The sequence below is a fragment of the Macaca nemestrina genome, chromosome 1, assembly GCF_043159975.1.
Source record: "Macaca nemestrina isolate mMacNem1 chromosome 1, mMacNem.hap1, whole genome shotgun sequence".
NCBI lineage: Eukaryota > Metazoa > Chordata > Mammalia > Primates > Cercopithecidae > Macaca > Macaca nemestrina.
The window spans coordinates 61,133,216-61,148,419 of NC_092125.1; the positions used below are offsets into that span (position 1 = coordinate 61,133,216).

General features: G+C 45.2%; 1 long non-coding RNA gene across 1 annotated transcript in view; it reads right to left on the reverse strand.

The window, feature by feature from the left end:
• LOC105484757 (uncharacterized) overlaps positions 1–10,275 on the reverse strand; it is an 18,783-nt gene extending 8,508 nt beyond the window's left edge. Inside the window, exons 1-2 of the long non-coding RNA XR_011612851.1 lie at positions 10,143–10,275; positions 8,099–8,200 (exon numbers count right to left, since the gene is read on the reverse strand). This is a non-coding gene — a long non-coding RNA (uncharacterized lncRNA). The remainder of the gene's footprint in view (positions 1–8,098; positions 8,201–10,142) is intronic.
• Positions 10,276–15,204: the final 4,929 nt, after the last annotated feature.

Consider the following 15,204-nt stretch of genomic DNA (forward strand, 5'->3'; position numbering starts at 1 on the left):
CAGAGTGGAATAGAGAACACAGGTTATAGGAGGAGAAAAAAGAGCATTGTCACTGTGAGAGTGGCCAGAGAGATAATGAAGAGAGCTAAAAAAATGGAGTGTCATGGTGAAGATTATTTCAAGAAGGATGAGATCTCATAGAAATATAAGAAACAGAATGTAGAAAATGCAATGAAGAGGTCACTGGCTACCTTAAGAGTAGTTTCAATGGACAGGTGAATTTTGAAGCCCAAGTTTGGTGACACAATCATTTAGGTGCTGAAGAAACAAAGACAATGGGCAAAAGCTGTTCTTATTAGTCATGGTAGATAGAAGAGGCAGCAGTGTTTGTCATGGAGGTTTTCAGGACAGAGTAGATTTGTAAATTAGAGAAAGGAGCCTATAGGTGGGAAAAATAGATTCATTTCTGTGATTCCTGATGTGCTTATTTTTGTAGACTCAATTACCACGTACTGAGGCTATACTGCCCTCATGTGGTGCAGACTGCCCAGGAACTTTATTCTAAACTAGAAGTCTGCAAACTTGCTGTAAAGGGCCAGATAGCAAATATTTTAGACTGAGGATCATTCGGTCTTTGACACAACTACGTCTTGTAGAGTGAAAGGAGCCACAGATAGCTCTTTGAGGAAGACTTGGTCCCAGTTGTACCGGAACTCTGGTCCATCCGCTCCTGCAACTGACTCGCCGCTGCTCACCCTCTAGAGGAAATCATGCCACAGACACAGCTTTTAACAACATGAGAAAGACATCCCTGGAACCACAAGTTAATTGGCTGAATTAGAAATACCCTAACTGGCTAGGCGCGGTGGCTCACGTTTGTAGTCCCAGCACTTCGGGAGGTCGAGGCAGGTGGTGGATCACTTGAGCCCATGTTCAAGACTAGCCTGGGCAATATAGGGAGACCCCTTCTCTACAAAAAATGCAAAAATTATTCGGGTGTGGTGGTGCGCACCTGTGGTCCCAGCTACTCGGGGGGCTGAGGTGGGAGGATCTCTTGAGCCCAGGAGGTCGAGGCTGCAGTGAGCTGATACAGCACCACTGAACTCCAGCCTAGGTGACAGAGTGAGACCCTGTCTCTAAAAATAAAATTACCCTAACTAGCCACAACCTAACATCCCTGGCGAAGATGTGAGCTGACTTGATCAAAAGTGCAAAGGAAAATAATCTCCAAGTGAAAGGACCATTTTGGATCCCTACCAAGATTCTAAGACGCACTAAGAGAAAAATTCCTGTGGTGAAGGTTAAGACTTAGAAGAATCCAAGATGAATCCCCATGAGAATCCACAAGCGACTCACTGACTGACACAGAACTTCTGAGATTGCTAAATTGATTACTTCCATGAGTATTGAGCCAGGTGTTGAAGTCACCTCTGCACAGGATTAATCAATTTTATTAAAGTGATTATCAGTTGGTTAAAAAAGAAAAAAAGCAGCCACAGATAATACATAAATAGGTAGGTGTATTTCAATAAAACTTTATTTACAAAAAATAAGTAGGGGTCAGATTTGTCCTGTAGCCTCTGGTTTGCTGGCCCTTGATCTAAACCTGTGTTCTCAATATTTGGACTGAACATTAAAGTTATCTTGGGATTATTTTTGTTTGTTTTGTTTTGTTTTTAAGAGAATAACTCCTGGTCTTAAAGGATCCTCCCTCCTCAGCCTCCAGAGTAGCTGGAACTACAGGTATGGGCCACCAGTCTGGCTCTCTGGGCATTGTTTTAAAATAACGTGAGTGCCCAGGCTACACCTCAGACTGATTGAATATGAAACTTTGGGTGTGGGGTCAGGTCACTAGTACTTTATAAAATTCCACCACCAGGGAGGGAGTCCATTGTGCAGTCATGGCTGAGAGCTACTGATTCAAATGAATATGCTTCTAGTTTTAAGTGTAGCCCATCTTTATTGAGTGCTTATTATGTGCCAGGTGCTGAGCTAAGAGCTTTCCGTACATTGTGTTATCTCAGTTAGTCCTTAAAACAACTCTATGAATTGGGAACCATTATTAAGCTCATCTTATAGATAAGGAAACTGAATTTTCATGATTTAAGTTATTTGTTCAAGGTCATGTAGCTATTAAGAGAAGAACAGTGATTCAAACTGAGAACACCTGCCTCTAGAGCCTGAGCTTCCCATTGCTAGGCTACTCTATTTGTTACTATTATTTTTAACTGGAAACCACTCAGAACTATGTGAATTGAACTATTTTATCATATACTATATTTTTATTTTTAAAATTTATTTTATAAAATAGAGATGGGGTCTCACTATGTTGACCAGGCTGGTCTCAAACACCTGGCCTCAAGCAATCCTCCTGTCTCGGCCTCCCAAAGTGTTAGGATTACAGGTGTAAGCCACCACACCTGGCCATATGCCTCGGCATCCCAGAGTGCTGGGATTACAGATGTGAGCCACTGTGCCCGGCATCAATATACTATATTTTAAACAAGGCATGTAAGGTTAGTCACAAGCAATTTTCCCTAGATTTAATAAATGCAATAAATGCACTTTTTCTAGTGCCACGGTTCTTTTTTTTTTTTTTTTTTTTGATGAAGTCTCACTCTGTCACCAGGCTGGAGTGCAGTGGCACGATCTTGGCTCACTGCGTTCTTATTGTGAATCAGATTCTTCTCAGACCTTTTCCACAGCTTCAGTGCATCACGGCAATTCATTGTTTAAGTACACTTTCAGTTTGTTTTCTGTTACAGGTTTTCTCTGTCTTAGCCAGTTTGACTCCACATGTACTTAGTGTTACATGCGTCCTTATAAGAGACCACCCCAGCATGAGCAGGCTTAGTGTGAGCAACAAGGCTGTTTATTCACTTGGGTGCAAGTGGGCTGAGTCCGGGAAAGGAGTCAGCGAAGGGTGGTGGGATTATCATTGGTTCTTATAGGTTTGGGATAGGCTGGTGGAGTTAGGAGTAATTTTTGCCGGTGGGAGGATGGATGTTACAAAGTACATTCTCAAGGGCAGGGAGGATGTTACAAAGTACATTCACAGGGGCAGGGAAGGAGTATTGTCACAAGGGCAGGGAGGATGTTACAAAGTACATTCACAAGGGCAGGGAGGGTGTATTGTCACAAGGGTGGGGAGGAATGTTACAAAGTACATTCACAAGGGCAGGGAATTTCACAAAGTACACTATCACAAGGGGGGGGGGGGGAATGTCAGGATGGCTTGACCATGGTGCGGCCAGCTCAGAGGACCTTACATTCCTGTCTTTTTATGTTAATAATGAAGAAATAAAATGAGAAAGAGTAGTGAAAACTTGGGGTGAAAATTTGGGGGGGCGGTATGGAGTGGTGATGGTTGACATTTCTCAGGGCTGCTTTGAGCAGGATTAGGGGCAGCACAGGAACCTAAAGTGGGAGAGATTAGGCTGAAGTGAGATTTTGGGGTAAGGGGTGATATTGCGGGACTGTTAAAAGCAACATTTGTCATATAGAGTGATTAGTGATAGCCTGGATGTGGTTTCGTAAGAATTGAGAGATTAATTGGAAGACACAAGGCCTGAATAAGAGAAGGAGGAAGACAGGTCTTAGAGGACTAACGACTGGAAGAAGCCAGGATACCCAGTTAGAGAGTGGCCAGGTGGGTCTGGCGTAATTAGTTGCCTGATTAGCGAGTTTTTGAGCTCTGTCTTTGAGTTTTTTGATGGTATCACATACCAGGCCAGACTGATTTAAGTAAAAACAACACTCTTCATTAAGAAATATACAAAGTCCTCCTTTTTCAGCAGTGAGTAAATAGAGGCCTCAGTGGTTCTAGAGGACAGCTGCAGCTAAAGAGTCAACCTGGGCTTGGAGGACAGTTAAAGTTTGTGATATATCTCTAATGCTAGCAGAGAAGTCATTAGAGAGGCTGCGGAATGTTGTGACAGAGGTTGAGATACCTGCTATTCCACTTCCAAGTGCAATAGTGGAGGCAGAAAGTCCTAGACCCACAAGTAAAGGGATTAGTGGGATGACTCTTTTTTGTCGTGTTGGTGTCATGAGGGGGACAGGCAGTTGTTCGTTCCCATCTGCAAACTGGATTTTGGGGGTAAGGAGGACTAGAGTAATGTGCCTGTCCAGTTGGCAGATAGGCACATGAAGGTGGAAGAGCAACATAAAAAGAAGAGACCTTGTGTCAGGTAGAACTGGAGATGTAAAGTGAAAAGGTGAGAGGGTGTACTGAAAGGGGAGTCCTGCACCCAAAATCCTAGAGGTCCAGCAAGGGCAGCAGCTGTTAGAGGCTGTAATGGGGATCGATGGTACAACTGTGCAGAGAGAGGTTCGGTTCTCATGGTGTATGAGAAAGCACATACAAGTAACCTTTCACTGCCATTCATGGGGCTGGGGATAAACAAGCAAGAGGAGGGGCCAGGAGGAGAGTCAGACAAACAGGTGGAGGGTAGCCAAGGATGGAGTGAGATGCAGGGTAGGTGTCTTCCTAAACAATAGTGACTGCCAATGTTTTTTAGTTTGCCAGTAATGATAGAGAGCTTATCAGCAATGCGAAGCTGGAATGCTCCCATCTGTTTGGTAATGTGTGTGGCTGGGTTCTGGAGATAAAGAGTAAAAGAACATCTGGACGGTGGAAGGTTGACTAAAGGGATTCCAGTAGGTTGTTGTTGTGAGATGCGTAAGGGAGCAGCAACAGGGATAGTTGTTTGTGTGGGTCCAAATATTGCGGGGGTGGGGGTGGAATTGACATAAGGAGAGGTGCCATTAAGTAGATGCAGAGAAGTGTGGCAGCTTGTTGGTGTGAAATGTCTGGCGAGTTCTCACCAAATCTGTCTAGAAAGTAAAGAAGTTCCTCAGTAAATAAAGATGAGGGCTATTAAAGGAGGTTTGGAGGTGCAGGGAGACAGGAGAGGTAGCCCAGTCAGCCTGTAAAGCGGGGACGGCTGTGTAAGAGCAGGAAGAAAGGGAAATGCATAGCCAGCAATTCTTTGCTAGAGGAGGATTGGAGGCAGTGAGGAGAGAGTGGGAGAGATTGATAGTATGCTGGCGGTAACTAGGGAGAGGTAGAGAGTGACTGGAGAATGCGGGCAAGGATAAGAGTGAGCAGAAAAGTGAAAAAAAGGACTTCATCAGGATAGAAGAATGGGAGTGCACCTTGCCACTGAAGATCTTCTATCCACTCCAAGAGAGAGTTAAGGGTGGCGGTAAAAGTATCGTCCAGTCTTTTATAAGTTGGAGGCTGAGCTTGGTAAGGTGTGTTTTTAAAAGACGATTAATTCTTTCTACCTTTCCCAAAGATTGAGGACGGTAGGCGGCATGAAGTTTCCACTGGATGCCGAGGCCTTGGGAGACTGCTTGAGTGACCTGACTAATGAAGGCTGGTCCGTTTCAGAGTGTATAGAGGTAGGAAGGCCAAACCAAGGAATTATGTCTGACAGAGGGGAAGAAATGACCGTGGTGGCCTTCTCAGACCCTGTGGGAAAGGCCTCTACCCATCCAGTGAACGTATCTACCCAGACGAAAAGGTATTTCAGTTTTTTGACTTGGGGCATATGGGTAAAGTCAATTTGCCAGTCTTGGGTGGGGGCAAATCCTCGAGCTTGATGTATAGGAAAGGGAGGGGGCCTGAGATATCCCTGAGGGGTGGTAGAGTAGCAGATGGAACACTGAGAAGTAATTTCCTTGAGGATGGATTTCCATGATGGAAAAGAAGTGAGAGGTTCTAAGATACGAGCCATTGGCTTGTAACCCACATGAAAGAGGTTATAAAAGGATAAGATAGAGTGAGCCTTTGAGGCAGGAGGGAGGAATTTTCCTTGATCCAAGAACCATTTGCCTTGAGTAGGAAGGGATTGATAGGTAATAGTTTCAGTGGGAGAATAGGTGGGAGTGATAGATGAGATGGAAAAAAAACTGGCCGTGAGGGACAGATGTGGGAACACTAGATGCTTCTTTCACTGCATTATCAGCATGAACATTGCCTTGAGCAATGGGATCTGGTGACCTCTGATGCCCCTTGCAGTGAATGACTCTGGCTTCCTTGGGCAGTAGAGCAGCCTTAAAGAGGATTTTTATTTAGGAAGTGTTGATGATGGACGACCCTTGTGTAGTGAGAAAACCTCTTTCTGCCCATATAACAGCATGGTGATGTAGGATGTGGAAGGTGTATTTGGAATTGGTGTAGATATTGACACATGATCCCTCTGCAAGGGTGAAAGCCTGGGTTAAAGCAATGAGTTTGGCTTGTTGAGAGGTAGTGGAAGGGGGCAGGGCAGTAGCTTCAATGACAGATGTGGAAGACACTACAGCATAGCCTGCCCTTGCTGGTGACTGATGATTGGGCCTTGAAGAACTACCATCAATAAACCAAGTGTGGTCTAGATTAGGAACAGGAAAGAGGGAAATATGGGGAAATGGGGAGGATGCCATATGGATTAGAGAGATACAGTCATGAGATTCAGGTTTGGTGCTAGGTATAAGGTGAGAGGCTGGGTTGAAGTCTGTGCCAGGAACAATGGTAATTGTGGGAGTTTCAACGAATAGTGAGTACAGTTGGAGGAGTCAGGGGGCAGAAAGTATATGCGCCAACTGTGAGGAGGAAAATAGATTCTGAAAGTTATGAGAGCTGTAGAGAGTAAGTGGGGCATAGTTTGTGATCTTGAGGACCTCTAGAAGTATTGAAGTGGTGGCTGCTGCCACATGTAGACATGAGGACCAGCTTAGAACTGTGAGGTTAAGTTTGGATAGGAAGGCTACAGGTCGTGGGCCTGGTTCCTGTGTAAGAACTCCGACCCCACAGCCTTGTATTTCAGCGGTATGTAAGAAGTAGGATTGGGACAAGTTAGGGAGTGCTAATGTGGGGGCTGTTTCCAGGGCTGTCTTTAAGGAATGAAAAGAAGAGTGGGGAAAGGACTTAGGGTCTATGGGGTCAGTCACGTTTCCCTTTGTAAGTTTATATAGTAGTTTAGCTAGGATGGCAAAACCTGGTATCCAAAGGTGAAAGTATCCAACCACGCCTAGGAAGGAAAGGCGTTTTTGCTTTGTAGAGGGGTTGGGGTTTCGGAGATTAGCCAGACACAGCAGGGAGAGCACGTGTGTTCTGATGAAGGACTATGCTGAGATAGGTAATGGATGGGGAACAAATTTGGGCTTTAGAGGGGGACATGTGGTACCCCTTTGAGAATAGATGTTGAAGGAGCAGGAGGGTATCCTGTTGGGAAGTTTCAAAAGAGGGGCTGCAGAGGGGAAGGTCATCCATATATTGAACAAGGTGAGAAACAGATAGATGGAAAGAAAGTAGATTATGAGAAAGAGCTTGACTAACGTAATGGGGGCTGTGTGAAGCCTTGGCAGTAGAGTCCAGGTGAGTTGCTGAGATTGGTGGCTATCAGGGTCAGTCTATGTGAAAGCAAAAAGAGGTTGGGATGAGGGGTGCAAAGGAATAGTGAAGAAAGCATCTTTGAGGTCGAGGATAGAATAACGAGTTGTGAAGGAGGGTACTGAGGATAGGAGAGTATATGGGTTTGGCACCACAGGATGGATAGGTAAGACAATTTGTTTAATAAGGCGAAGATCCTGAACCAACCTGTAAGATCTGTCCAGTTTCTGGACAGGTAGGATAGGGGAGTCTGTAAGGAGAATTTGTAGGCTTTAAAAGGCCATGCTGTAACAGGCGAGTGATAACAGGCTTTAGTCCTCTTAAAGCCTGTTATGGGATGGGGTGCTGGCATTGAGCGAGGTGATTAGGTTTAAATGGGATGGTAAGGGGTGCCCGATCAGTTGCCAAGAAGGGAGTAGAGGTATCCCATACTTGTGGATTAAGGTAGGGAGACATGAGAGGAGGATTCAGAAGAGGCCTTGAATTGGGCAAAAGGGCAGCAATGAGGTGTGGCTGTAGTCCAGGAACAGTCAGGGAAGCAGATAATTTAGTTAAAAAGTCTCAGCCTAATAAGGGAACTGGGCAGGTGGGGATAACTAAAAGAGTGCATAAAACAATGTTGTCCAAGTTGGCACTAGAGTTGGGGAGTTTTAAGGTGTCTAGAAGCCTGGCCGTCAATAGCCACAGCAGTTACAGGGGCAAGGGAAACAGGGCCTTGAAAAGAAGGCAATGTGGAGTGGGTAGACCCCGTACCAATTAAACAGGGGATGGACTTACCCTCCACTGTAAAGGTTACCTGAAGCTCCATGTCCGTGATGGTCCAGGGGGCTTACAAGGCGATCAGGCAGCATCAGTCTTCAGCCGCTAAGCCAAGGAGATCTGGGAAGGAGTTGGCCAAGGAACGTTGGGTTTGAGCTCCAGGAGCTTTAGAAGCAGTGGCGATGTGAGTCGGATAGTACAACTTCCACTGGGGGCCCATACAGACAGGGCATGGCTTAGGAGGAATCCTGGGCTGCAGGGATTCCGAGGCCCAGTGGTCAGGCTTTTGGCATTTGAAGCAAGGTCCACGAGGAGGTTTTGAAGGAGCCCCTGTGAGCTGTGGCTTGGATGTTCTGAAGGTTTTGTATGCTGGAGATGTAGCTGTGGGTTATCTTACAGCGGGGCAAGTAGCTGTAACTCAGAAATACATTGCCACTTTGTGGCTTCTTCTCTGTTATAGAACACCTTGAAGGCGAGATTGATTAAATCCTGTTGTGGGGTTTAAGGGCTGGAATCCAACTTTTGGAGTTTTTCTCTAATGTCAGGAGCGGATTGGGTGTTAAAATGCATATTAAGGATGAGGCAGCCTTCTGGCCCCTCTGGGTCTAGGGCTGTAAAGCGTCTAAGGGTAGCTGCTAAGCAGGCCATGGGCTGGGCTGGGTTTTCATATTTACCTTGGGTAGTTTCCTTTAGCTTGTCATAATTAACAGCTTTGTATGCTGCCTTTTTGAGCCCTTCGACTAGGCAGGAGACCATGTAATCTCACTTAGCTACACCTGGGGAGTCTGTCTGGTATTGCCAATGGAGATCCTCTCGGGGAACTGACCCTCTTGGAGGCCTGGCTCATGAAGCTGGCGGGTGTCTGGGTAGGACTGGGCTAGAGAATAAACTCTTTCTTGTTTATCTGGAGAGAGGTTAGAGGTCAGGATGACATTTAAGTCACTCCAGGTTAGATTGTAGGACTGAGTTAGATATTGAAATTCCTGTATATATTTAGTGGGGTCTGATGAGAAAGAGCCTAAACACTGGCTGATTTGGGAAAGGTCTGATAGAGAAAAAGGCACATGTTCCCTGACTATGCCTTCAGCTCCAGTCACCTCTTTAAGAGGAAATTGTTGGGCAGGTCGGGGAGACCTAGTCGTGGAACAAAACTGTAAGCCAGACCCGGTGTGAGGAGGGGAGGTAATAGAAGGGTTATAGGGCAGGGGAGCAGAGGCTGAGGAAGAATTGGGACCCGATTCAGCCTGGTGAGGAGCAGGCGGGGGAGGAGTAGAGAGATCAGAGGGGTCAGTGGAAAAGGAGGATTCTGAGCTTGGGGTGGAGACTAAAGGAGCGGATGGGAGAGAAAGAAGGAAAATCTGGGATGAGTCACACTGGAAGCAGAGACTAGGGAGGGAGTGAAGTATAAAAAATGCCTGGACGTAAGGCACCTCAGACTATTTGCCCAATTTTCGACAAAAATTATCTAGGTCTTATAAGATAGAAAAATTCAAAGTGGCATTCTCTGGCCACTTGGAACTATTGTCGAGTTTGTATTGGGGCCAAGCGGTATTACAGAAGAAAATAAGACGTTTACGTTTTAGGTCTGGTGTTAGTCGAAGGGGTTTTAGGTTTTTAAGAATACAGGCTAAGGGGAAGAGGGAGGAATGGATGGCGGAAGGTTGCCCATAGCAGAGAAGGTAAGTTTAAAGAGGAAGGTAGAGACACGGAGAAATGGGGGTAGCAGCTACCAGGCTTCCAGTAGGCATCTCTGACTGAGTCCTGGACTGTAACGTGGGTGAGCAGCCAAAGCAGGCATCCCTGCAATTGACCTGCTACCACGGGAATGTGGGTGAATGATCAAGGCAGCATCTCCATGGTGATCAGACACCAAGGGAAGACTGTCTTCCCAAGTCTGTTACTGACGTCGTAGGTTCTGAATGCACGGATAAAGTGTGTCTCCTTTTTGTCTCTACCAGGAAGGCAGAGAAACTGAAATTGAAAGGGCAGAGATTGAAGGGAGGCGAGAAAGGTTAGGCAGAGAGTGAAAAAACTGCTTACTCAAGTGGGAAAAACTGCTTACCGATTTGAAATTGGTGAGATGGTCTTTGGGCTGGCTGGTCTGATGACCTGAGGTCATAGGTGTATCTCCTCACAGAGGGAGCATGAGGACTGGGGACTAGTCTCCTGAAGGAGTTCCCCTGTCCTGGGTTTTGGCACCAAATGTTATGCGCATCTATATAAGAGACCACCTGAGCAGCCTCAGTGTGAGTAACAAGGCTGTTTATTCACTTGGGTGCAAGTGGGTTGAGTCCGAGAAAGGAGTCAGCAAAGGGTGGTGGGATTATCATTGGTTCTTACAGGTTTGGGATAGGCCGTGGAGTTAGGAGCAATTTTTGCGGGCAGAGGATGGATGTTACAAAGTACATTCACAAGGGCAGGGAGGACTATAGTCACAAGGTGGGGAAGAATGTTACAAAGTACATTCACAAGGGCAGGGGAGGGTGTATCGTCACAAGGGCGGGGAGGAATGTTACAAAGTACATTCACAAGAACGGGGAATATCACAAAGTACATTATCACAACGCGGGGGAATGTCACAATGGCTTGACCATGGTGCGCCCAGCTTAGAGGAACTTACACTTAGACTACCAATATTAATCAAAGGCAAAAGTTCAGTACGACTGTTTTAATCTTAGAGGCAGGATAAGACAGTGGTTTTTATTTTCAGTTCTTATTCTTATTTATTTACTTAACAGAGATGGGGTCTCACTATGGTGACCAGGCTGGTGTTGAACTCCTGGCATCAAGTGATCCTCCCATCTCTACCTCCCAAAGTTCTGGAAGCCACTGTGCCTGGCCAAGACAGTGTTTTTTCCTGCCTCAGACTCCTGAGTAGCTGGAACTATAGGCATGTGCCAGCATGCCTGGCTAATATATTTTTTCTTTTTTTGTATTTTTTTTTTTTTTTTTTTTTTGAGACGGAGTCTTGCTCTGTGCCCCAGGCTGGAGTGCAGTGGCGCAATTTCGGCTCACTGAAAGCTCCGCCTCCCAGGTTCGCGCCATTCTCCTGCCTCAGCCTCCTGAGTAGCTGGGACTACAGGCGCCCGCCACCGCACCTGGCTAATTTTTTGTATTTTTAGTAGAGACGGGGTTTCACCGTGTTAGCCAGGATGGTCTCGATCTCCTGACCTTGTGATCCGCCCGCCTCGGCCTCCCAAAGTGCTGGGATTACAGGCGTGAGCCACCGCGCCCAGCCCTTTTTTTGTATTTTTAGTAGAGATGGGGTTTCACCATGTTGGCCAGGCTGGTCTCAAACTACTGACCTCAAGTCATCCACCTGCCTCGGCCTCCCAAAGTGAACAGTGTGTTTTTTAATATATGAACTTTGGAGATAGTCTGAATTCTAACCCTGCCACTTGTATGTTAGGTACTAACTAGTCTTTTAGCATTTTAATAAACTGGAATGAGTTACCTTCCTTATGACTCTATGTATTCTCTCCTCATGCAGTAGAAGCAAAAACGAATCAGTCACCTAAGGTGTTTTCAAATAACAACCACCACAACTTTTTCATCACTATAATAACAGCTGAGAGGATTACTATGTGCTATTTTTAGTGCTTTTTATGGGTTAATTCAATTAATTATTTCAACAACCCAGTGAAGCAGGTGTTTTTATTATCTGAAATTTATAGGCAAGGAAACTGAGCTTCAGAGAGGTTAAGTAACTTTTCCAAGGTCACATAGATAATAAATGGCAGAGGGAAATTTTGAACACAAGCAAGTCTGACTTCACAATCTGCACTCTTGACTACTTTCAAAATACTTTTTTTTTTTTTGAGACAGAGTCTCACTCTGTCACCCAGGCTGGAGTGCGGTGGCATAATCTCGGCTCACTGCAAGCTCTGCCTCCCGGTTCGCGCCATTCCCCTGCCTCAGCTTTGGGAGTAGCTGGGACTACAGGCGCCCACTACCACGCCCGGCTAATTTTTTGTACTTTTAGTAGAGACGGGGTTTCACCGTGTTAGCCAGGATGGTCTCAATCTCCTGAGCTCATGATCCGCCTGCCTTGCCCTCCCAAAGTGCTGGGATTATAGGCGTGAGCCACCGCGTCCGGCCAAAATATTGCTTTTTTATACTAAACTCCTTTAGTAGGAAATCCCACTGTCATGTATGTATTCAAACCGAAGGGATACTTTTCCAATACCTCCAAAGCAATGATTCCCAGGCTTTAGGGTTTCACAGGCTATTAAAATTTAAAAGAAAATTATGACAACCAACATAGATTTGCCACTTTTAAGTTTTCATGAGAAAGGACCCTAAAAAGCAAACACCTCCTGTGATCATTTACTATTAGTGCAAAATAAATAACAATTTTCTTTTTCGAGATGGAGTCTCGCTCTTCACCCAGGCTGGAGTGTAGTGGTGAGATCTCGGCTCACTGCAACCTCCGCCTCCTGGGTTCAAGCTATTCTCCTGCCTCAGCCTCCCAAGTAGCTGGGACTATAGTTGCCCGCCACCATGCCCGGCTAAATTGTTTTTGTTTGTTTGTTTTTTAGTAGAGACAGAGTTTCACCATGTTGGCCAGGCTGATCTCAAACTCCCGACCTTGTGATGCACCTGCCTCGGCCTTCCAAAGTGCTGGGAGTACAGGTGTGCACCACCGTACCCGGCCTAAAGGACAATTTAATTCCAAAAACGTAGGGTGGACATAATCTAGAAAGATAGCATTCAAATGCCGTATGTATTTATATATTGTCCTTAAATTTCCCACTTTTCTGAGGAAAATATTTGAAAACATTTTCCTTCCACTTTCTTCCTAATAGCTAGGTTAAGCCACTTGCATTTAAACATAATAACAATTTTAGTAATTTTTATTTGTCTTCCTAGCAAGAACCTGTATCTTCTGGTCTGGAGATTAACAGTGCTATTATTAATTAAAAGTTGTTGCTTTTTAATAAAAGGTGGAATGAAGGAGCAGGATCATTTGTTCCACTATAGTGGCCCATGGATTTGCTTAAAATCTTCTCAGTCTAGAAATTTTGAAAGATGAAATAAACAGTTTTGGGAACTAGCATTTCTTTCATCCAATGCATTAAAATGGTAATTACACTGCTGAAAAATGAGAGAACATTCTTGTTAAAACCCAAGTTTTTTATAGTGACAATGTAATAGGGTTTATGTTTCTTGTACATTTGATTCCCTCCAGAATCTGAATGCCTGAGTGTTTTCAACAGGGTGCCACATGAGTAGAAATCTACATATATGTCAGCCTTGTGAATTTTTTATTACACTTTTTTTTTGGTCTTTTTTTTTTTTTTTTTTTTTTCCTTTTGGTGGAGAATGGGGTCTTGTTGCTGCCCAGGCAGGTCTCAAACTCCTGAGCTCAAGGACCCTCCCACCTCCACCTCCCTAGGTGCTGGGATTACAAGCGTGAGCCACCATACCTGGCCATGAATTTTTTATTGATAACATTGTAAAATGAGAAGTCTCAGCACTTACCATCTGCATTTTGAACTGGACTACAAACATGAATTGCATATCAATAGAAACCTTATTTGAAATAATTTTCTTTTGTTAACAGTTTATTAGACATTTGTTTCATGTTGTAACCTTAGATAAATTAAATTTGAATATTTCACAATTGTAATCAATTATCTTCAGCTTCAATTTTAATTCCTAATTGATTCAAGCCTATTAGCACGACCCTGGTGGTAGTCTGTTACATAATGTTAGTAAAAGGCCTGAGGTTTCTCTCCTAAAGAACTTTGTGCTCGCTGGTTAGACTGAATATAAGACACTCTCTGGTAGATCCAGCGGATTGGATGCCTGGGTCTTAAGTTTCCCAAGCTAGGGATAATCAGCCTTTAGGAGCTGCAAGGAAGTTAGAAGGATAAAGGAGAATCACTTAGGACACCAAATAACTTCTTATTCGTCGTGGTGATACAGTAAGCATCACTGATAAGGAAGCAACCCAGGGTCCTGCTCCCTTACAGTTCTGTAACCTTCACTCAGTGACTCGCTTTTGTGTCAACACAAAGGAAAGACGTTATTTTTTCTTTTTTTCCTCTTTTTTTGAGGCAGGTTCTCGCTCTGTCGCCCAGGCTGGAGTGCAGGGGCACAATAATGGCCCACTGCAGCCTCGACCTCCCGGACTCAAGTGACCTTCTTGCCTCTGCGATAGTTTTTCATGGATGCTTCTAGTAGTTTTTTGGAGGGACGGTGTGTTAGGAACAAACTGCCCAAAAAGCTTCTTGGTACTGCCGACACTTCCCCCAAACCCTTCCGTGCTGTCCACCCCTCCCCCTAATGCTCTACAACTCTTTTCCTCCCCCAAGCCTCTTTACACTTCTAAGCCCTTACGAAGACAGCAGACTTCACTTATCAGACCTTGCTGCAATAAACCCCAATTACAAACCATCCGCACGGCACGGGGAGGCGGTGGGAAGCATAAACAAATTTTACCTACACCCTCCTGTAATAAACGTCACAAGGTAATATGTGGCAAAATTAACCAGCAAACAACCCCAGGGTCTCTTTCCCCCATATAAAACCCTCATTTTGTAAGCTCAGGGGTGCCTCCTCTGTCTGTCGTGTAGCAGCCGGCAAGTTAATAAACTTCCTCGCCTGATCGCGGGTCTCTCTCTCGTCCTTTCTCTCGGCTAACCTTACATGGTGATAGATTGGAAACTTTGAAGAACTCCTCCTATTCTGAGAATTCAGAAATTTATTTATAGCTTTCGTAACACAGAGTGAAGACTCTTACAGACCTATGTTGGACTAGCAGGCGCTCAGTCTCTGTGGTCCGAGATAGAGCACGAAGATGACAGTGTATACGCATTTTGGTGCTGACGTGGACCTGGAGTGTGGACAGAGGAGTTACTATGAAGAATCCCAGAGACCAAGGATGTAAACTCTCAATTCTAATCAACACAGGTGTGGGCTCCGGGTCTGAAACACCGTTCGTCTCACACGAGTTACGGCAATACCCGACACCACCCAGCACAACAGCTGTCTCTCTACCTGGAACCCGGATCCAGCTTGCTTCGCGGGTGCCGAATGATGACGTACCCTTGCGCCTGGCGATGATTGGTTCGCGTAGAGCGGCGTCGTCCGCCAAAGCGACTCGGACCCCGGACCTATGT